At 37.1% G+C, this 9,314-nt stretch overlaps 1 protein-coding gene across 7 annotated transcripts in view; it reads right to left on the reverse strand.

Annotated features, from left to right (window-relative positions):
- Blm (BLM RecQ like helicase) overlaps positions 1-9,314 on the reverse strand; it is an 87,723-nt gene that overhangs the window by 65,182 nt on the left and 13,227 nt on the right. Inside the window, exon 1 of one of the 7 annotated variants that reach the window (XM_031387142.1) lies at positions 7,740-7,954. The exons of 5 other annotated variants lie outside the window; for them this stretch is intronic. The gene's annotated coding sequence lies outside the window, so the exon portion shown is untranslated. Of the gene's footprint in view, positions 1-7,739; positions 7,955-9,314 lie in introns of those variants that run through there. One more of the 7 variants, XM_031387140.1, reaches the window with a different exon arrangement.

A 9,314-nucleotide genomic window follows, 5' to 3' on the forward strand; every position in this document is an offset into this window, starting at 1 on the left:
CCAGAAGTTTGGAATACGGGAAGATACATCTTAACTGTGTGTGGGACGTTCCCTGGGCTGGGGATCTAGGGTGGAGAGAGGGAGCTGGGAAGCTGCACACACTTGGCCCTCTGCTTTCTGATTGTGGCTGCCTTGACTTCCCAGAAATGATGGACTGTACACCCTTTCTCTCTGAAGGTACTTTTGTCAAGGAATTTTAGCATAGCAACAGCAAAAGAAACTAGGACAAGACTTGCAACATTCTGTAACTTAAAGTAGCAAAACAGCTGTCCAATGTATTCCTGAATTAGTTATGCTTATCAGAGTCTTAGCCCATTTTTTCCAAGACTCTTCTCATTTACAGTTTCTTTTTAAATATGTTTGTCTCATTAAAAAAAAAAGTATACAGTAAAAATGTAGTCAAGTAATTCTCAGCCTTTTACAAATAGGTTATGTTTCAATAATGTGTTACAGGCAAAATTAAGCAAAACAACTAATAGGAAATATAAATAGAATCTATGAAAAGAGAATTCAGGAATTGAAAAGTTATAAAAATATGCTAAATGTCCAAACTATATTTGATCTATATGACATCTATAAGAACATAACAAGAAAATGAAGAAAACTAAAAAGCAGACTTATAAACAAAGTTAGGGATGTTGTACACCTGCATAATCCTGGCACTTGAGGCAGGAAGGTTACCAAGAAGATCTCAATTAACAGGTCCACCTAGATTACAGTGAGGATGTCTTCTTCATCAATAAACAACACAACCGGGCCTACCTAGGTGACTCTCTCCAGAGAAGCCTACATCTACCATTGGGAGCATAAAACAACCCTGATAGTCTTCCTCTCTTTCAATGCCTCCACTCAAATCTGTATCAAAAGCTTTTGATTAAACTCACTTTAATGTAAAACAAAAGCCTGCTAATTTCATATGGTTGTTATGCAAAAAGAAGACATTAATATTTAAGGTACTGTTATGTAGCAACTTCTTTCAAAAACATGTCCGTCTTAGAGGGAATCTTGATTTTTAAGACATAGGATGTTAAAGGGGAGGTGAAATAAGAGGATATTCTACATGGAAGTAGAACATTCTATCCTAAAAGGATAGTTGTTAAACTCAGGAAGTAAACACTCAATGACTTCAGGAAGTTCCTGAAACTGATCAGTCAGTAGACCTTCCTTCTTGCAAGCACACACACTCACTCAGATGCACACACGCAGCTGAGACACTCTCAGTCAGATCAACTGAGCATCCTGGAAGAATCACTTGTGACCTGTTGAAATGTGCCATGCACTTTATGTTTCCAGCTTTCATGAGCTATCACCCCCACTGGGGTAAGCTTTAATGATCAGTGTAGTCATTTCTGTTCCTGTAAGTAACCTCTCTCCCATATTCCTGTAAATAACCTCAATAAAGTTTACTGGTTCACCAAGTGGCAATCATGTGGTATATCAGTACTTTTGTCTACTGTCAGTTTTGTCTGAGGAGAATGGACATTCGCTCACATCTACCCAGGAATAGTGTCATATAAGTGCAAAGAAAGGAGTACAAACAATAAACAACATTAAGAGTTCACTAGCTGGACAGTGGTAGCGCAAGCCTTTAATCCTAGCACTTGGGAGGCAGAGGCAAGCAGATTTCTGAGTTTGAGGCCAGCCTGGTCTACAGTGTGAGTTCCAGGACAGCCAGGGCTATACAGAGAAACCCTGTCTCAAAAAACCAAAAAAAAAAAAAGAGTTCAATAAAGTTACCCTATAATGTTATCAAAAGAATAAATAGCTTTCAATTAGAATACTTTTATAGTTGCAATTTAACAATTACTTTATAATTATTTGACTGGCTGCTTTCTCACTTAATTGTAAACACAGACAAATATGAGTTATTACTAGTTTCCTAACCATTAGAATATCTATATCTAGAGTTCAACCAATTTATCTCTATATCCATCCATCCATCCATCCATCCATCCATCCATCCATCCATCTATCTATCCATCCATCTATCCATCCATCTATCCATCCATCCATCCATCCATCCATCCATCCATCCATCCATCCATCCATCTACCCACCCACCCACCTACCTACCTACCTGTGGGCAGTATCTACCTACCTATCTACCTACCTACCTACCTACCTACCTATGGGCAGGGTCTCACCATGTAGGCCTGACTGGCCTACAGCTTACTGTGTAGGCCAGGTTGAACTGAACTCACAGATCTACCTACTTCTTCCTCCAGAGTGCTAGGATTAAAGGGGTGCAACACCATGCTCAGCTCAACCAATATTTATTGAATAAGAATAAGAAATGTTAAAGAATATAAAAAAATGTCTGAAGAGGGTTAAAATTGTGATCAACTATGACTTATTCCAGAAGTGTAAAGCTGGAACAAATTAAGTTAAACTACTAATCTAACATCCAAACAGTTTAATTAATAAAAACAAGTATGACCAGGTAAGTAAAATAAGACTTTTATATGTATCAAGATGTAGCATTTATGCAATGATATGCAAAAATTATCACAATGGGCTCAACGGTTTTACTTACATACATACCCAACAACACTCAAACTAAGAGGTAGAACATTGCCAATATATAGGAGGTTTCCCGAGCCCCTTCTCAGTTAAATTTGTTTTGCTATTCTTTTCTGGTTTATTTCCTTTTTTATTAGGTTTATTAAATGTTACAAATGTTTTCTTTTTCTTTTTTTTTTTCTTTTTTGAGACAGGGTTTCTCTGCATAGCCCGACTGTCCTGGAACTCACTCTGTAGACCAGGCTAGCCTTGAACTCAGAAATCTGCCTGTCTCTGCCTCCCAAGTGCTAGGATTAAAGGCATGTGCCACTGCCTGGCCAGTCAGTGTTCTTAACCACTGAGCCATCTCCCAGCCTATTGTTTTGTTCTTTTTGATACGGGATCTCACTATTGTAGCGCAGGCTGGCTTGAAAGTCACAATTCTTCCGGCTCTAGCTCCTGAGTACAGGGATTACAGAAGTAACCATTACACTCAGCACCTTGAACTTTCAGGGTTCACACCCTGCTTGTTATCAATACTTTTTTTTTTTAAAGATGTGTGATAAAGTCAAACTATAATTCTATTTTATTTCAAATTATGTGTATATGTATGTGTGTCTGTCTGTCTGTTAGTGCAAGATACCCAGAGATGCTACAGTCTTTGGATTTCTCTGGAGCTGGAGTTGCAGGCAGTTGTGAACCACACAATATGGGTGCTGGGAACAAAACTGAGGTACTCTGCAAGAACACTGTATCCTCTCATCCCCTGAACATTTCTACAGAGTTAACTCAGGAGTTACAAGCACTTGCTACTCTTGCAAAGAACCTAGCTTGGGTTTCAATACCCACAAGCTGGTTCCGACCCAACAGATTCTTCTGGCCTCTACAAGCATCAGGAACACACATGGTGCACAAATGCATGGTAACACATCTCTGCATGGTACATAGATGCAGATAAACTTTTATTCATATAAAACTAAAGAAATATTAAAAACAAAATAAACAAAACAAAAAAACCAAAACCACACCACCAAACCAGACATTATAGCATCATACTTTACACTAGCAGTAAACCTATTAAAAATAAAGGCAAAACCCAGGCAGTGGTGGCGCACGCCTTTAATCCCAGCACTTGGGAAGCAGAGGCAGGCAGATTTCTGAGTTCAAGGCCAGCCTGGTCTACAGAGTGAGTTACAGGACAGCCAGGGCTACACAGAGAAACATTGTCTTGAAAAAACAAAACACAAACAAACAAAATAAAAATAAAAATAAAAATAAAAATAAAGGCAAAAGTCAACTGTTCTCTCATTTCCACTCACACACTGGCCACTCTTGCCATAGCAAAAAAGGAAATAATAGAAGAGATTAGATTAGCCTTATATGGAGACAACTTGATTATACACTAACACTATCCAAGGAAAATCAGTCATAACAATAGGTAATTAAAACTTCAGAAAAATGAAACATAATATAAATTCTCAAAAGTCAAATGCATTATAATGTAGTAGTAATAACTAACTAGAAAACATAGTTTAAAAAAGACATTCAGTTGTACTAGCAGTGAAGAGTATTAAACAACTAACAATTAACCTAACAAAAGACATATGTAAATAAGAAAATGACCAAATAATGTTGGGAAAAATAAAAGACTTAGGGAAACATTTCATGTTCCTAAATGAAAGGTCTAGATATAAAGATAACAGTATTCCTTGTAAATTAGTACAAGCTAAGAAAATTCTAATTAAAATACTAAAAGAATATTTTACAAAACTTGACCAAAAAAAGCCTCTAAAATTCAGCTGAGGGCCAGGTAGACGACTCAGCAGAAAAAAAAGCATTTGCTGCCAAGGGACTTAGTGTGATCCTTGGAAACATGCAAAAGTAAAAACAATTCCTGCAAGTTGTTCTGTGATTTCCACATGCAGTAAAACACAATAAAAATTGTGTGTGTGGGGGGGGGGGAAAGACAGAGAGAGAAAGAGAGAGACAGAGACAGAGAGACCAAGAGGTTATCAACTTGAGGAGTTGGAAGGAGAAAATGGAAGGGGAAAAAAAATGATGTAATTCTATTTTAGTAAAAATTTAAAAAAAATTCATCCAAATGAAATTCATTTAACAAAAGCATAAGATAAAGATATTACATAATTAGAGCTACAACTAGGCTTTAGTAATATAAACATATTGGGATTGGGGACACAGCTCAGCAATAGCACAGCCTGCCATGCAAGAGGCTCTAGGTTTAAGTCCCAATAGCACCTTCCTATAACGATACATTAAATGTTATTATTTATCCTCAAAAAAGACAACACTAGCATCTAATGTATAAGGTATAATATATAATGAGAGAAACATAACAACATAACGATTGGAAACAATCCCTAACAAATGTTAAGAGGATAATAAGTCAGCACTATTCTCCAGATAAACAATGGATAGTCTACAACACAAGCAAAATCTGAGCTGAGGCCTGGTTTGTAAGTATGCTGTACAGGAGAATAATCTCAGGACCCAGCAGTAGGACAAAGCCTAAATGTATTCATTAACGTGCTTTGCAGACATGGCTTATTAAGCTGTTGCCCTAGATTATTGCTAGATAAAACAAGAAATTCTGAAGTATATCTATCCAATCTTTTATGTATTCTCTAAAAAATTCTGGAGCCATAATCTCAACAACACTGGGAACCCAGAAAGGTGACAGAGCACAGAGACTTCTACTGTGAGGATGTCTGTCTAATTCTGAGAACTAAAACACCAGTTTATGTGTATGAGGAGAAGCTTAGAAGTCAAGGCTAAGGCTCAGGAAGGTGTCAAGTCTTCTATGCCAAAAAAACCAAAGTCCTACTTCTCAAGAATCTACAGGAAAAGTAAAGTTATCTGTTCTTGAAGGATTAAGTAAAGGCAACAAACCCAAGCAACTCTCACTATCCATGAAATTGTAATTAAAACTCTAAGGCGTGACTTCAAACGCCTAACACCAAGGCACTTGGCAAGCACAAAACCCTGTAGGGAAGAATGCAACTTTATTCTAGACCAAGAACAACTTAAAAGAACAGGCACAGCAACAGTCATACACATGCAAACAAGGCACGGGAAATAAGAACTAGTAAACAGAGCCGGGGAGTCAACATTTTCAGATCTGAGTATAAGACAACCAGACATACTATTCTTACAGAAATTAAAGGCATATTTATCAGTATCTATAAGACATAAAAAATGTAAACTGGACAATAAGCCAAAAGAGTAAGCAGCATGATGCATATCTATAATTCAGGAGGAGCCTAAATTGGAAGGTTGAGAGTTCAAGTCCAGCCTGGGTTATGATAAAATCTTGTCTCAACAAATAAAAAAATAACGTGGTGTCATCAATAGAAAAACCTGTACTTGCTTTGACAACAAAAATAATTAAAACTCAAGGATACTAACCAGATATTGTAGTACAGTATGTGGTACAGGTCTATAATCCTAACACTTCAAGTTCACTGCAAATTCAAGACCAACCTCAGCTAGAGAGCAAGTACAAGCACACTCAGAGCTATATAGCAAGTCTCAAAACCCCAAAATCAGACAGTCTGGGATTTGGGAGGATGACAGGACTTAAGGTTAATGGCAAGGGACCTAGGGTTTCTTTGGGCTTTTGAAAATGGGCTAATCTTGACTGTGGTGACAGAAGCACACCTCTGCATATACTAAAAGCCAATGAACTATACACATTAAACAACTGGATTTTATGTGAAATATATCTATTATTTTAATAACAGATAATAAAATAAAGCTGCTACTTTTTTTTTAAGTACTTCTGCTGGGCAGTGGTGGTCAACAACTTTAATCCCAGCACTTGGGAGGCAGAGGCAGTTGACTACACAGAGAAACCCTGTTTAAATAACAAAACAAAACAAAAGGTGCCTCCCATACATGCACATAATAGTGTGTGTGTGTGTGTGTGTATTTATTTAATTTTACAATGAGTTACCAAACATGTACAAGGATCCTGGGTTCAGTTCCTAATACACACATATACACACAAAGAGAAGAGAACACTGGACAGAGTGGCATGCACCTATAATCTGAACACTCAGGAGACAGAAGATCCAGCAAATAAGGCTCTGTGTGTGTGTGTGTGTGTGTGTGTGTGTATGTGTGTGTATTTAGTATATTTAGGGCCATATATATTAAAATGATCAAAATTCAGTAACTTGTCACCAGCAAATGAGGCCCTTTTACATATAGCCTTTACATACATCCTTAAAGTATATCTAGAATGTCTCAAAATCAATCTCTCATAGACATCAAGGGATAACTATATTTTGACATGCAAATTATTTGACATTTGGCCAATGGGATTGGTACTGCTTCAAGTTGTCTTTTAAAAGTTGTTGATTGCACAAAATTATATAAGACACATGATTTACTATCACTATCATTATAGAATATTCTGTGGGGCAGGTAAGATAGGTCGACAGGTAAAAGCATTTGCTGATCCAGCCTGATAACTGGAACTAAACCCTTGAAAACTAAGGCAGGAGGAAACCAACTTCCAACAGTGGTTTTCCGACCTTCACATATGCATCATGCACCAAAAATAAACAAACAAATGAAATGTTTAGTGTTCAAGAGAGTGGCATTGTTGTGCCATCAAACACAAAGTTTTTAATTTTATAACACGACACTTATTCATTAATTAACACTGTCTTCTGATTTCTCTTTCCTTTTAGACACCATCAACTACTGTCTATAGTCTGACTTCTAGATTCTTCATTTAAGTGGAATTTTTTGTAGCTGTTATTCTACTGAACATAACATCTTCAAGGTTCATTTAACTAGTATAAGTAAGAATTTCCTTCTCTTTTAAAGCTGAGCATACGTTTAGCTTATGTTTATCCCTTGATGGACATTTGGATAGCTTCTACTTTTTGGCTACTGTATTAGTCAGGATTCTCTAGAGGGACAGAATTTATAAAGTGAATCTATATGTATATATAAAGGAAGTTTAGGTAATGACTTATGTATATCTATAATATATATGTATATACATTATATGTAATATTTACATATTATACATCATATGCATATATATGCATACATTATATATGTAATGTTTATGTAATGACATGTATATCTGTAATGATGTGTGTGTATATATAAAAAAAAGGGATATATGTAATAGTCTATATGTACATATAAAAGGGATTTATGTAATGATTTACAGGATGTGGTCCAGCTAATCCAACAACAGCTCTTACCAACCACCAGAAGATTCAAAAAAACCAGTAGTTGTTCAGTCCACAAGGCTGGACGTCTCAGCTGGTCTTCAGTACACACCAGAATCCTGAAGAAGTAAGTTCTAATGCCAGTGAAGGAATGAACTTGCCAGCAAGATCAAGCAGGTGAAGAGCAAAAGCTTCCTTCTTCCATGTCCTTTATACAGACTGCTTGCAAAAGGTTTGGCCCAGATTTAAATTGTATCTTCCCACCTCAAAAAATCGAGATTAAAAGTGAGTCTTCTACCTGCAAATGATTTAATTAAGAAAAAATGTCCTGGCATTGTTGCACACACCTTTAATCACACCACTCAGGAGGCAGAGGCTAGTGGATCTCTGTGAGTTTGAGGTTGGCCTGGTCTACAAAGCTGGTTAATCTACTGACAAGGCCAGAGCCCTTAGGATCTCAGGAAACACTGTTGCAGACATGCCCAGGGTATACTTTACTAGTGTCCGAGGCTCTCTCCAAGCCTATCTAACAACTAAGCTAATTATCACGGGGCTAAAGAGATGGCTCAGCTGTTAAGAACATGCATTGCTCTGCAGAGGACTTGACTTTGGTTCCTAGGACCCACATGGTGGTTCGCAACCACTTATAACACAAGTTCAAGGGATCTGATACCTTGTTTGGCACCAGGCATGTACATGGTGCACATACAAACATTCAAACAAAACAATCATACACAGAAAATAAATTTATTAGTTTTTTAAATAAATTAATTAATCATTACATTTGAAGTCTTGATTTCAACTGTCTTGGATACATCCCAGAAGTAGATTTATTGGAGCATATGGCAAATCTCTTTTTATCATTTGAGCAACTATCATACTGTCATACAACTGTCCTTTGGAATGCCAGTTTTACTCTGCTAACAATAATTAACAAGGCTTCCAATTTTTCAGCAACACTTGCTACTTTTTAGCTTTTCCTCTCTCCTCTTCCTCCTCCTCCTGCTCCCCCATCCCCTCTCTTGTAATATGATAGCCATTTTAATGGATATAAAGTTATCTCACCTGGTTTTTACTTGCATTTCTCTAACAATTTACAAAAATGAGCACTTTTTTCATGTGTTTACTGACCACTGTGTATTCTCTCTGGAAAAATGTCTATTCAAATCCTTTGCCCATGTTACGCTTTGTTTTGGTACTAGAAGGAAACCTAGGGCCTTTCAAAGAGTGTAACCACTAAGTTAAATTCTCAACCCACCTATGCTCTTTCAAACTGGGTATTTCTAATTTGCTGAGCTATAGGTCTTTATTTATATATTCTATGTTGACCTCTTAACATATGTATGATTTGTGGTACAGCTTGAAGGTGATTTTAGTGTTAATTTTTTAACTGGATGTGAGATTTATCAGTGAACACGATTTGGTGGGGTATGGTGGTTTGAATGTTTGGCCCAGAAAAGTGACACTATTAGGAGGTGTGATCTTGTTGGAGGAAGTGTGTCACTGTAGGTGTGGGCTTTTAAGACCCTTATCCTAGATACACGCCTTAAATCCCAGCACTTGGGAGGCAGAGGCAGGCGGATTTCTGAGTTTGAGGCCAGCCTGGTC

This window comes from Mastomys coucha, unplaced genomic scaffold, assembly GCF_008632895.1.
Source record: "Mastomys coucha isolate ucsf_1 unplaced genomic scaffold, UCSF_Mcou_1 pScaffold21, whole genome shotgun sequence".
NCBI lineage: Eukaryota > Metazoa > Chordata > Mammalia > Rodentia > Muridae > Mastomys > Mastomys coucha.